A 14820-nucleotide genomic window follows, 5' to 3' on the forward strand; every position below is an offset into this window, starting at 1 on the left:
TATTGTATGTGATGGATGGTGGGTGGGTCTTGGGAGGATTGATTTTTAAAGGAGGAATCCTGTTTTTGTATGTTTTGTGATCATATAAAGTTGTGACTGCAGCTTTTAGTACAGTCTGCTTGGGGTCCATGGTGTGAAGTGGGCAGTTACATTTGAATTATAAATGATTGTCTGTTATCCATATATTAAGCACACTGTTAGCTTTCCTGATTGCTGTGTTACCTTGGCTACCTTAAGCTCTTTCATGATGACTCCTGGATATTCATGTTTTAACAGTTTCCAATTCTTGTCCTGATATTTGGCTAGTGGATTTTTGCTTCTTAAAATTCATGATTTTACACTTTTTAGCACTGAAGCTCATTTTCATGGATGAATACTCCCCAGAAAGCACTTCTGCACCATTATTGAAGCTTTACTGCATTACTTCATAGGATGGTGACAGAAACAATTAGAACTATACACTGTTTTTTGTTTCCATTAGATTACATATAACATACCATGGGTCCAAGTTATCAAGCATTCCCAGAAGTACATAATTAGAAAAAACTCTTTATAGATCAGGACTTAGATCTATAATTTTTTTTTAACCCAAAGCAGGCACAGCAATGCATGATTATTTATATTTGTTTTATAGACCGATACTCTGTGTATGTCATACCAATTTACAACAAATAAATAGAATAAAATGAGTACAAATATAAATTTAACACATAGGTTAACAGGGAATCTGGACAGTATCGGGGCAGACAAACATTGATTCTCTCTAAATACATGAACATTACGGTAAGTATACTTATAGTACAGTGGTATACAGATCAGTATAGATGATGACATTACTCAAACTTATAAAGAGGCCCACTATGAGCCTCGGATATAGTCATATAATAACTTATGTTGTAAGGCATATGTAAGCTTTTCGATGTTTCTGCAATTCGGCATTGGTCATTGTAACTTAAGTCTGGTTTCTTCCGTGAGTCTTTAAGAATTTTCACGTTATCGTTGTAATTGTGCAGCTGTACAAGCACAATCCAAGATCATGCATTTCTGAAAGATTTCTGAGCCATGGCTCTATGTGCTCTGTCCACTTTAAGAATGGCTTTGGTGGTCTGGATATTAAGCATTTGCAGGAGCTATTTAGCAAAGAAACCGTTGGGATTGGACCACTCCGTATCTTTGGGTAAGCCCATGATCCGCACATTATTGCAGTGGCTGTAATTTTTCCTATTTGTCTTGCTTTGCTGTTAGTTTTTCTAGTTTGAGGCTGTGGTCTGTGCATATTACTTATCTTTTCATTTCCTTTCTTCGACCTTGGAAACTGTGCAGCCGCACCAAGTTTTCAGCTACTGTGACTAAAAGGTTAGAAATGTGATCTACCACAAATTCTAGCTTTTTCTCCATGTTGATTTTGATCAGTGTCCCAATTTTGTTCATAACTTCCCAGATTGTCTCAATCATATCTCCCAGAGGGCCTGATTCCCCCAGGGACTCGTCATCTGACTTGGCTTCCTCTGATGCTGTTGATTTCTCCAGTAAGTCTTATTTTTTTGTGGTTCTGTTAGGATGGACACTTTAATCTGCCCTCATTGGAAGTGATAATTTTTTGGTGGGGAAAAGGGGAATTGGATTCACACAATAACCAATGAGGGCCTGACTTTTACGGTCTGGGGAACTGTTAAGCATGGTGGTAACTTGCTAGTGTGGCTGTTACTACCTTAACCAGTAAGCCTTGATACTTCTGATGCAATTCCAACATCGCTCTCTGCTTCAACAGCACAGGGAAAAGGGGAATTAGATTCACACTGCAACCAGCGAGGGCCCTGACTTTTACGGTCTGGGTAACTGATGTGCAGACATAAATACAGGACTGCTTCTATGGCCAAGTCCCTAAACAAAGCATGTCAAGCAACATTGTCTGGATTAGAAAAAAGGCTCATCACCCAGTAAAGAAAAAGTTGCTAGCAGTAAATCTTTATGAGTTATGATAAGACTTGGAGATAACTGCATGGAGCAGAAGTTATTACCTTTAAGAGAAACATGGGGTAACCGGTGTGGCAGATACTACCTTAGTCTTTCTGGGCAGACTGGATGGACTGTTTGTTTTTTTGGTTTTTTTGTGCCATCATTTCTGTTATGTATATTTCAAGTGCAAGCGACTGAGTTAGGACAGGATATGCACACAAGGGATCAGGAACTCTCAGCATCTGCAGCCACTTTCTACTCTGCCATCTTGGAACCCCCCCCCCCCCCCAATCTATAATGTTTTAATCCTTGAGGAAACACATTCGTGGATATGTGTATGCTATGGCACTATCCTGATCTGATCAGCTAAATTAGTCCAAACTGTGAACAGATTCCCAATATTATTTGTACTTGAGGAACAAAGCTTGGTTGCCTAACTTGAGGTGCCATTAACAGGAAAAGGATGTAATATCTCCTCTGTGTAGGTAGGTCGCTGATGAGACCCTTTCATGGGTACTTTGCTCAGCTGTAGCAGTGTGTCAGTAAGGACATTGAGAGGATTGAAGCAGTGTGTGTGTGTGTTGGTCTGTTGAGATGTTTAACAGTATCTGAATGCTGGAGAAGAGCTGAGATTAGTCCTGGAAGCACTTGCTGAGGATGAGAAGTGGGGGGAGGTGAAAGTTGGGGGTCAAGTAATCTGTGAAAATGTCCTGTTTTTGAAAACAAATACTGGTTTCAGCACTCCTTGTTATAGTAATTCTCAAATCCTGACTTCAGTAGAAATTAGTACAACAGGAATTGACAGTAAAGAGAAATCTCATTGTTTTGTGATGAACGCCTACAGCTTGTTGCATCTTGAAAGTGCATCTGCTATCTGGAATAGAAAAAAATTGAGAGCATATTGTGTAAGTCACTTGACAGTTTACCAAGCTGAAATTCTTAGTCTCTCTTACAGCCAGTATAGCTTTAGGAAGAGTGGAGGAGTAACCTAGTGATAGAGCAGTGGGCTATGAACCAGGGTACAAATTCCACTGCTGCTCCTTGTGACCTTGGGCAAGTCCTTTATCTTCCATTGCCTCAGGTACAAATTTAGACAGTTGAGTCCTCTGGGAATAGGGAAATAACTACAGTATCTGAATGTAATCTGTTTTGAAGTGCCAAAAAATGGCATATAAATTAAATAAAAATAAGAAACATTCCTTATTTGCTGATGTCTTACTATCCTTGCTAGAAAAATATTTCTCAGATTCCAACTGGAAATTTTAGGAGCCAGGGAAACAGAACAGAATGGCCACCTTCTGTCCCCTATCTCAACCCACCATGCACTACCTCTTTCATTCCCGGTCATCTTTTTACTTCCATTTGGCCACAGCAGAACCACAGTGACTGTGCAAGAATGTTTCAGCAGTTCTGTCCCCATGATTGCCTCTTCCCCCTGTTGTGCTTTTCCTTTTTAGAAAGGAAGCATGTGCTCTGGGGTGGAGGGTAGGGAGAGCAGCTGTGACTTGGAAGCAAGTGCTCAAGTGTCTGAAGAAAGTCCTATATCAGCCCTGGCTCTTGGTGGCAGTGGATAGAGGCAGAAGCATTGCTTGACATGGGGAAGGTCTTGTAATTCAAAACTTTCTTTACTAAGAACATAAGAAATTGCCATGCTGGGTCAGACCAAGGGTCCAAGCCCAGCATCCTGTTTCCAACAGAGGTCAAACCTTGCCACAAGAGCCTGGCAATTAACCAAACACTAAGAAGATCCCATGCTACTGATGCAATTAATAGCAGTGGCCTGTTTTGAATAGGAGCAGAATAATCCCTCTCTTAAAAAGCTGTTCTGTCTTAATTTTGATATCTGTTCCCATAGTTGTAATCATCCAGAGCATGCTAGAATTAGCCTTCCTGGCTTCATTGTTTTCATAGAACATTACATAAGAACATCAGAAATGCCATTCTCCGGGACAAGCAGGATGGTAGTCCACACACATGAGTGACCTCATCAGAAGGAGCCCAGCACAGAATTTAGATCTTAAAGAATCTAGAACTTTCAAACATGCCCTTCTGAGCATGTGCAGCTGTAATCATTCATAACCCTGCCCCCCCTAGGCAGAGTTCCTCAGTCTTTTTTTTTTTTTTTTTTCCATGTGGTTGCGGGAGCTGTGTCTCTCAGTATTCACAGCTTTTGCAAGTTGGTTTTTTTTTTTTTTCTAGAACTCTAGCTGTTTTCTATCCTTTAACTTAAGGTAGTTTTATTTCTTTTCCCATTCTTCTTTCCTTTGTCTGCTAGCTGCAATGTGGGCCTTAGTTGCTGTGCAGTCTGGCAGACTATTTCTAACCCTTATTAAAAAAAAAAAAAAAAAAATATGCACCGGCAGTTTAATATGTGTCTTCTTCTTGCTCTGTTTTTGTACCTTTTGTCAGGTGCTGGCAGGACTGACTGAATGCAGACATGGGTGATCCTTGTAGGCCGCTGATTGTGGGGACTCTCCTGCGTTCTACCTGGGCAGGAGTTCCATGTTTCACCGATCGATTGGCATTTATGGAGGTGCAAACAGTGTAGAGATTGAGGACCACACTGTTCCTGTGGTGGGGAGAGCTCATCCTTCCTACATTCAAAGGAACTAGTCTCCAAGGGTAGGAGCCCTGGATGACACGGCCTCCCCTCCTGCTTGCCGGTGATGGCAGTGCAGTTTGCTTGTGAAAGAGGGTGAGCATGTGCCTGGGTAAGCAGCGTGCTGCCACAGCTTTGGTGCCATGTCTAGTAATGTTTGCCCGTGCACATGTGAGTTCAGCACACCATTGAACTGATGCATCGATGTTAGGACCGTGTAGGGAAACAGGACTGCCATTAAGTACCATAGTCACTCTTGATGCTGTCGAGGTGCCGGACACCCTTGATGCCATCAGGTGCATGAACGCCTTGGGCCTCGATGTGGTGAAGTAGTGGCACAGACTTCTAGTGTCGAGGACCAGGTCTGCCATCAAGCGTCATGGTCCGCTCTGAGACCATCGGGCATGTTGTCCACTGATGCTTTTTGTTGCTTCTCTCAACAATGTTGAGCACCACCGAGGCACTGGGATCACCGTTGAGCGCCCTGCCCTGGTCTTCACGGAGGCCTTCGGACCTCCCCCACCCCCCGGCTCTTAAGAGCCCTCGAGTGCCACTGAAGCCCTCGAGTGACAGGGGTTTTGTTTGGCCTTGAACAGATCGAGCGCTGGGGTCGCCATTTACTCAAAGCATCCTGGATATGCCAAGGCATCCAAGCGCAGTGGTCTGGTGCCCTCAAGGCTCCTTGGCAGTGTCCCGATGGGGCACTGAGGGGCATTCTGCTGCCCTATCACTAGTCTATGGCTATTGGGCATTGGAGGCCCTGCCTGGATTAGTGCACCATCTGTGATAATGAGCACTAGTGAGGCTATAGTCAGCCATAGCCGCTGGCGAGGGGTAGCATCGACTTCCTTGGATGGATAGGTGAGCAGAGGGGAACAGTCGATGGCGCTGGCGGGCACCGATGAGGCGTGTTTGGGCCTCAGATCCTCTGCCTGTGGGTGCCCCAGGTATCCTTGGTACTGCCGGTCCATCGATACTTTCAGGTACCAGGGTCTCTATCGGAGTCACTGGGCTGTTGAGGTCTGCAAGCGCTTATGGCACTATGTACCATCTTACTGATCAGGATGATGTCAAGTGCCATCGAAGCCCTGGGTGCAGCATCCTTTGGTGCCCTTGATGTGATCCATTGTTGGTGAATGCAAAAGCGATGTGAGCCCTATGGGTGCTGTCACTATTGTGGGCACCAGTGGACACAGTCAGATGCCATCGGTTGCCATGGACTTCACTGCTGCTGTTCCATGATTGAAACTGTGGTGAGCCATTCATAGCGCAGTTTCAAGGGCTGTGTCCAGCTTTATCAGGTACTCGAGGGTGCGACGCCATAAGAACATGCCCCAGATTTTTCAGGATAAGGGAGGCTTTGATTCCCGTTGCTTTCCTTTCCCTTCAGGACCCCTTCTGGGTTCCAGAGCAACTCTTATGGGTTCTCCTCTGGATGCCTGATTGTCCACCCCTGCAAGGGGTGTCACGCGTTCTCAGGTTACCAGAGAAGGCATGTCACCGCTTCTGACTGGTGGTTGCTCTCAGTTCCTCGTGGGATCTTGAGCTGGTCAAGCAGCAGCGCTCTCCTTAGGTCATCCTAAGGCAAGGCAGGTCTGTTTCGTGAGGGAGCTTTTCCAGAGTAGCTCCCCAGTTAAGATTAAGGCTTTCTCCTGTCCAGGAGTCACCTTTGATACCTGCTGAGCTCAATGGAATTTTTTGGTAAGGATCAATATTGCCAGTCATTCTCACCTATGGGACCCTACCTCAGTGAGGAGGATTCTAATCCATCTAATAGGTTGAAAGGCATACTCGCCAATCACCATTCCATGGCTGAGGGAGTTGGAGGATGAGGGACCCCACAACAGAGGTGCTGCTCTTTAGTTGCAGTGGCTTGCAAGCTATACTTCTCTATTTAAAGGATAACCCTGACTGTGGACAGGGGAGTCCTAGTTCATGCAACAATTTTCATCTCTCTCTGCTTGGGGGTTTGGTCTAGCGATCCCATTCAGGAATTGCTTTTCATCCCCTGAAACTCTTGAGGCTTTTCTACTAATCAGCTATGCCTAATACTTTGGCGCACAGGGTCTGTCGGCCATTGTTGCTGATTATTCTTCCAAGAGTTGCTAGAGTTTTCTGCCCATTATGCCTATTAGCCAAATATGGGCACACTTCTGCAGAGTCACTCTATCCTTCGGATGTCAGTGGACCGCAGTTTCTTTCTGGGGAGTTCTCAAGCACCAGTTGATTTTTTTGGTTGTAACACCGAAGAAAACTGTGTGGTCTTTGTCCAAGAGTCCTTCTCTTGCTTACATCTCTAGACTTTTTCCTGTAACCAGGAGGTTCTAAACCTATTGTCAGGTTTTACTGATCTGAAACCCTGCTTGTAATATTTGCCGTGATGTGGAGTATTTCTTGCTGGCACTTGCATCACTTCCCTGCCTTAGATGCCTCTGCTATGCATTGGGGTTTTGTGGGTCTGCTGCGTCACAGGCAAAAGGGAGAGAGGTGCTTTCAGCACGGTGCAGTTTCCCATTTTTTGTCCTGCTCAGACAGCCTATAACTTGGGATTTCCCATGTGTGAGGACTACCATCCTGCTTGTCCTCAGAGAAAGGAGAGTTGCTTACCTGTAATAGGTGTTCTTTGAGGACAGCAGGATGTTAGTTCTCATGAAACCCACCCGCCTCCCTTGTGAGTTAGTTTCTCCATGTATAGCTATATCATGGACAGAGGGGTGATGACTACAGCTGCACAAGCTCATTAGGTCATGTTTGAAAGCTCTAGAATCTTTGAGATGAAAATTCCGGGCTGGATTCCATCCAATGATGTCACCCTTGTGTCAGGACTGACATCCTGCTTGTCCTCAGAACACCTGTTATAGGTAAGCAACTCCTGCTGGGTCAATCAAAGGTCCATCAAGCCCAGCATCCTGTTGCTTTTAACACTTTATTTCCCTGGTTGATAGGAAAGTCCTTACCCTATAAAATTCATCTCTTCTTTCAATCATTGTTGAAATATTTTATACTTGTTAAAATGGGTTTTTCAAAAATCTTTATTAGCCTACTTTTCCAGAGAGAAAGAAGGCTTATGAGATTGCTGTGTGTCAGAATAAAAAAGTTATTAGATCAACACCAGAATTTCAGGATATGTCTGAGTTCTCATGTGCCCCCTAACAACAATGGGGGGGTGGGGTGTAATCATTTTTTTTCCCCTGGATCCACACTTGGGCACTTTATGAAAAGTAGGCTCATTTAGTTTTGGATATAACTTCTTGTTTTTTCCAGAGTAGCCCAGTTGGGCTGTAACTGTTCCTAATAGAGAACCCAAATTCCCTAACCAGTTCTTTGGAGAAGGTACAGAGAAGGGTGACCAAAATGATAAAGGGAATGGAACAGCTCCCCTATGCGGAAAGACTAAAGAGGATAGGACTTTTCAGCTTGAAGAAGAGAGGGCTGAGGGGGGGATATGATAGGTGTTTAAAATCATGAGAGGTCTAGAAAGGGTTAATGCGAATCAATTATTTACTCTTTCAGATAATAGACTAGGAGGCACTCCATGAAGTTAGCATGTGGCACATTTAAAACTAATTGGAGAAAGTTCTTTTTCACTCAACGCACAATTAAACTCTGGAATTTGCTGCCAGAGGATGTGTTTAAAAAAGGATTGGATAAGTTCTTGGAGGAGAAGTCCATTACCTGCTATTAATTAAGTTGACTTAGAAAATAGCCACTGCTATTACTAGCAACAGTAGCGTGGAATAGACTTAGTTTTTGGGTACTTGCCAGGTTCTTATGGCCTGGATTGGCCACTGTTGGAAACAGGATACTGGGCTTGATGGACCCTTGGTCTGACCCAGCATGTTCTTATGGTGGAGCCATTCTAGATCAGAAAAAGCCATTAATATGGATGAAAATAAACTTTGATGCCTTTTCTGCTTTTGTGTTGTGCTATATAATTTTAATGAGGTAAAAACTGGCAACAGTACAGTTGAAATACGTCAAACAAAAATGTTTAGTATGAAATGTGCTTTGAAATTGAGGTAAATACATTTTTCTTATTTTTATATTTTAAATACTTACAAAGAATAAACTTTGCACAGAATACATCCTTTCAGGACAATAACAATTTGAAATAATAAAAAATTACTGTAGACCACAATTATTGGGAAGAGGAGAAATAAAGGAAACTCAATACACAATACTGTGGTAAGGAAACGGCAATAACATGAACATGTGGTCATTATTACATGTCCGATTTAACAGATGCTAGCTGAGGACTCGAGGACAGAGAATTTCCTAGAGTGAGCAAAACTCTGCAATTGCTCAGGAAAAAAAAGAAAAAAGGTATATTTAACTAGGCATTTGCAGGGGTACCGCAGAAAAATGGTAGCTCTTGAAGCAAGGACTTCCTTTACGCAGCAACAAGAAACCTTTCATCCTCTCCTGAGTTGCTCGAGACAAGTCAGGAAAAATTTTAATTTTTAAACCAATAAACACTGCATTCAGGTTTTTGAAGTAACTCTTCATGACTGAATTAAGATCACGTTCAGAAAAGAAGGTAACCAACAAAGTAGCTCTTTCTGCAATTTTAATAATTTGAAGATTCTAGGAACATGCACAGATCTAAGGATTTCATTGAAGCTTGCTGGTTCCCAGTAGGCAAAAAGTAGCCCTTATTCGAAGAAAGAACAACCCCCTTAAAGTAATCTGTACTAACTCACCAACTTCCCTCAGTAAATTCAAAATACAGATTTTAAGAGCAGAGTCTATATTCAATAAATTCCACTGTCCGATTCAAGGAACACCCCCCTTTTTCTAATAAGAGAAGGTTGAACATTCTTTAATGGAAAAATATCCTCTTCGACTTTGGAAATTTTCCCCAAAACTTCTTGTTGGCAGGTTTTACATTCCATAGTAAGAGTCCAATCTAGTGGATACAAAGTCCACCTTAGCTAAACATGAGACAGTGTAAAGCCCAGTACTCAGAGCATCTAAAGCTTTGGGGGAGGGGGAGCAGATCAAATTCATTGTAGGGAAGAGACAGCAGCTGGAACTCTCCTCCCAATGCTTCAGGTGGGTCTTACACTGTCCCTGACCTACTAGTAGTTGATTCACTTACTGTTGGAATGGCTGCGTCTTCAGTTACACTCCTGGAGGCTCCCCTCAACGCAGTGGTTCTAGATGACATCATTCCAAGACACTGCTGCCTCACTCAGGGAGGAAATGTGTTGGGCTGACGGTTGACAGACATCCAGGGGACTGAGGGGCAGCTCTCTTCTGTTGACCCTGGCATTGGGGCTTTACTCCCATTCATATGCTGACCAAGGATCGGTGAGGGCTCTAAGTCCTGACTAGGAACAGCTTCATGCACCATATCATTTTAGGTCAGCGGCCTCTCTCTCCTCCCCCTCCCCAAAGGACAAGCAAATCAAAAGTCAATATTACCTATGCCAGAGCTTGAAACCTCTGAGTTCATTAGCCTTTTAAATCAGAAGCATTGCACTAAAAAGTAACCAAGCAAGAAGCATGCGAGACAAACTACATTCTTTTACCATATTTCTGATGTATAATTGTTCTTATAAAGCTGCTACATAAGCTTATTTATAGCAGCACTAAATTTAAATTTAACAACATTACCTGAAAACAGAAGTTATTTGTCATCATGTGTCAACAATCTGGTGGTTAGCCACTACAGGACTCTATGGACTATTTATAAAGTAAATATGCTAAGACTCAATTTCTGAGAAAATAATTAACTCTGAAAAGGTATTCTGCACATCATACAATTCTATTTCCAGCCAGCTGACCCAAGTTTCTATTATTAAAACTGTGATAAGAAAGGACTTTTTAACCTTTCCAAATATTTTTTAGGTTAGTGCATTTAAAAAGATAGGAACAAGTTCTCCCTCTCGTAATAAAAGGTTTTTCTGCTTGTGGCTGCTTAGATAAGTCTTCTATGGCAGATTTTAAATGCAAGAACCAAATCAAGCTAAGCAAAAAAACAAACACACTTCTGTTGAACAGCGTTTACTAGATTGCACCAAGATGGGTACCTTAAAAAAAAAAAAAAAAAAGGTAAAAATCCATGCCCTTTTCTTATAGTAGTGCTAAAGGCCAGTCAGCATTAAAGCTGTAACACGGTAGGTATCAGCACTCAAGGCTCATCCAGCTGCCACCACCCACACTGTTCTAGCTTTGGTTATCACCTTTCTTTGGACGTACCAACACCCTATGCACTAAAGAAATCTTCCAGCTATTAGACATACAAGCTTGAACACCTGCAGGAGAGTGTGCCTTATCCGTTTTGCTGTTAGGTGGGGAATGTAGCCTAGTAATCCTGCTGCCCTTAGGTCAAACCCTATCACCCTGATTATATCTAAGAATGTACCAAAGCGCTGCTGCCACTCTACTGCTGGTCAACATTATTTCCTCCTTCTGGTAGCTTGGTGAAGCCTTATAACCTCATAGTTCAAACAGGCTTTACCTTTCTTCCTTTTATCCTAATTCCCCCTGTCCTTCTCTTACCACAGTCAGGGGACAATTTTTCTTGTATAGCATAGCTAAAAACAAGATAAAACTTTTTATGATGCTTCAGACTGGCATCGCATAAACAGTGCAGCAATCCAACCTGCCAGCACCCCCACCCCCCTTACTTGTGCAGGGCACCCTGGTACCCTTCATATCAGCCAGGCCTGAGCAACTGCAGGAACAAGTGAGGGAGTCAGCTAGAGGTTTGGAGGCCAAGAGAATCAGACAAAGAAGACTGCACAAGCAGGGTGAGACAATGAGGGTCAAAGAGTAGATAATAAAATGTTGGTAAAAGTGATAAAAGGAGTGAGGGGAAAGAAGGATGTGGATGGAAACAGGAGAGAGAAAAAAGTGAAATTGTTTATCTGTAACAGATGTTCTTTAAACCCAGATGAAATAAAATCAAACGGATGATGCCATTTGCGATTAGACCTTTTACCAAAGTTTTGCAGGAAATACTTAGGAATCCTTCTGAGTATATGGAGTAGTTACTATACTCCCACAGAGTGTCTTAGTTCAATTATAGAACTAAGAAACCTCAGATCTAGAAAGGGGAAGAGAAGGAGTACGAACTGGTGACAGAAACATAAACAAGTCAGCAGAAAGAGACCATATGACCCATCCAGTCTGCCCATCCATCCAATTAATTTAGCATTATAATTCTCATCACTTTCTTGGAGATCACCTGTATTTATCCCATGCTTTCTTGAATTCAGATACTGTTTTGTCTCCACCACTTCCATTGGAAGGCTGTACCACACATCCAAAGAAATATTTCTTAAGATCACTCCAGAGTCTACTGCCTTTCAGACTTACTCATAACCCCTCATTCTAGAGACTCGTTTTAGAGCCATGTTTCCACTGAAAAAGGCTCATCACCTGTGCATCGAAAACAGATATTTGAATGTCTCTATCATTTCTCCCCCCTCTCGCCTTTTTTCTAGGGTATACATGTTTAGATCTTTAAGGCTATCCCCATATTTTTTAGAACGACCATTTTAGTAGCCACCTTCTGGACTGACTCCATCCTATTTATATTCTTTTAAAGGTGTGGTCTCACTCCTTTAACAGGTTGACCTTAGATTGCAACTAACATAGCCATGCCTCAGACATTTTTGTCGGACCAGATTGGATATGCAATCTATCCAGCTGAATTCCTTTCTAGAAAGTATCCAGAGAAGAAAAGGCACAACTGGAAGCTTTAACATAGGCAGCAACCTAAAGTAGCCTTGTGACAGATAAATGTGATTTGTATTCCAGTTGAGCAGAAAAGCATCCTAAGTGGATCAGAGTTTGCTGGGAAGAATGAAGCAAATTCTTTCCATTATTTTTCCTCTCACATGAAGATTGCTGAAGTCCCCATAAACTAAACAGTCTGACGACAGTTGATTGTTACAGGAGCATTCATGTGGGCGAAATATTCTGCTAAGGCAATCTGCTAACGTGTTCAAATCTCTGGAAGGTAGGTTGCTTGCAGGACAGCTTGATGTTTGCATGCCCATTTTCATATCTATATCGCCTCTTGGCACAGGGTCCATGTTTGTTCATGCAGAACATGGCTACTTGATTGTCTGAATGAGAATGCTCTTCTCCTTGAAGAGAAGCATGAAAGTTATCAAAGTGTATCTAATTGCTCACAGTTCTAGGAGATTAATAAACCATTTCAGAACTACCAAGTCATTTGCATTTGGAAGGAGCCTGTGTGGGCTCCCCATCCTTTTATGGAAGCTTCTTGTTACCAATACTACTTGGTGAGGAAGAAAAAGTGGTGCCCATTCTTAAAGGACTAAGAATTGTAGCCACCAGTGAAGCGCCTGTTTCATTTCCTGCAAGACATGGTCGTCAAGGGTTAATTGGTCCCACTGGGAGCAGATGCCCAACTGTAGGAGTCACATATGAAGGCAGGTTAGCAAACTATATGAACTGCGCCACCATCTGTTCCTGCTGTTCTCAGCTCCGCTCAGCAGGCGACGTACAAGGGTCCTAAGAAGGTTCACCTAGTTCAGTGATGGCTAACCTATGACAAGCGTGTCAGAGGTGACACACCGATAATTTTTGCTGACATGCGCAGCGTTTCGTGGACTATCGGGAATTTTTTTTTTTTTTTTAATCGGCCCTGACATCCTGTCAGTATTCTCTGTCTCCATCAGATGGTTGACATCATCTCCCTACTGGGGTTTACTTGTAGTAAAAAAAAAAAAAAAAAAAAAAAAAAGAGAGAGAAAATGGGGGAAGGTGTTTCCCCTATTCCTTATCAGCTGCTCTTCCCTCTGTGTTGGTGGTTGACACTTTCCCTTCTTCCTTCCTTCCTTCTCACTTCTCTGAGGAGTTTAGTGATGTGCGGAGGTGGTACAGGCTCAGCGGGTTGAGCAGCCTTTGGCTAGGTCCCGCTTCCAGCTTGGTCTCTTCAGCGCCATGGTCGGCTACTGTGGATTATTCATGCTCTTGCGTGTGCGCGTTCTCGCCATGCAGTGGTATAGTGATGTCGGTGCGCATCTACTTGTGCGCCCGAGGCCGCGGCTTATATTTGTGTGTATGTGTAGTTATGCACTGAGGTTTCCTGCGCACATATTCTGCGACCTTCCGGTGAGCACATTTGAGCGTGTACTTTATTTTGAGCATGCAAGAAACTGCACACAGCTCAGTGAGGGGGGGAAGTATGGCGGCAGTAGCAAAGAAGTCTAAGTGCTTAGCGATCTGTGCTGCTTGCCATTAAAAGGACAATACAGCCAGGGATTTCTGCAAGTCTGTTAGCGCTGATTGGATGCTCGAGGTGATTTGCCTCCTACTGATTTTGCTGACACTGGTCCATCCCCTTGGACAGAGGGGAATGGGACTGAATGGGGGTGTCCCTTTTTCTGTTTAGCCGATGACAGAGACCTCTTCAGGGGATGTTCTGTCAGAGAGCGTCCAGTTGGGGTCTGGGATGGACCCATCCCCCTCTTCCTGGGTGGAATTTTTTTCAGGGACTACAGACCTTTCTGCAGGGTTGCCCATTGGAGTCAGTGATGCCTTCTGAATCGAGTTTGGGTGCTCGGGGTTCCTCCTTGTCCGCCACTGCGTGCAGGCACTACGATGATTGAGCCCCTGATGATGATCCAGATGATGTGGATAAGGATACTTTGGATGACTGATGAGGGATTTAGGTTTCTCCCCTCTGGAAGAGGGGGAAATTCACCTGGATTTAGAGCCATATAAGAGACTGCTATTTTGTAGTACTCAAAAAGGAGTCCTGCCAGCCCCTCCTGGATCTCAAAGAAGTCAATCGGCATTTGCGAGTCAGTCATTTCTGAATGGAAACGCTGTGTGCTCCATAATAATGGTAGTGCAATTGGGAGAATTTCTCACATCTCTGGATCTGATGGAGGCATACCTGCATATTCCCATTTTCTGGGAACATCAGTGGTTCCTGTGGGTTTCCTTTAGTAAAAGGGGGGTGGGACTGCAGCAGGGCCTGCGAGAGCATGCCAGATATGGGGCCCTGTACTTATTTCTATGTTCATAGCTGTGCTTGATGGTCTGTCATTATGCTCAAGAACAAGCTCTGCTTGCTTTGAGTGGGCAGCCCCCCCCCCCAAGCATGGGAGTAGGGGATAATTGCCCTGGTTGCTGCTATGCATTTATCCAGTGTGTATGTGGGTTCTGCCTCCCCCCCCTTTGCTTACTCATCTTCCCCCCCCCCCCCCTCATCTGCCCTATTTCTCCCAGTTCTTCTTTCATCTTCTGCTTTTCATTCCCACTACTATTCCTTAAGT

At 43.5% G+C, this 14820-nt stretch overlaps 1 protein-coding gene across 8 annotated transcripts in view; it reads left to right on the forward strand.

Annotated features, from left to right (window-relative positions):
- The window catches only part of MPP6 (membrane palmitoylated protein 6), a 299774-nt gene that overhangs the window by 12295 nt on the left and 272659 nt on the right, over window positions 1-14820 (forward strand). Inside the window, exon 2 of one of the 8 annotated variants that reach the window (XM_029589113.1) lies at window positions 1442-1529. The exons of the other annotated variants lie outside the window; for them this stretch is intronic. The gene's annotated coding sequence lies outside the window, so the exon portion shown is untranslated. The remainder of the gene's footprint in view (window positions 1-1441; window positions 1530-14820) is intronic. 8 annotated transcript variants of the gene reach the window in all.

This window comes from Rhinatrema bivittatum, chromosome 2 (genome assembly GCF_901001135.1).
Source record: "Rhinatrema bivittatum chromosome 2, aRhiBiv1.1, whole genome shotgun sequence".
In the NCBI taxonomy this organism is placed as follows: Eukaryota; Metazoa; Chordata; class Amphibia; order Gymnophiona; family Rhinatrematidae; genus Rhinatrema; species Rhinatrema bivittatum.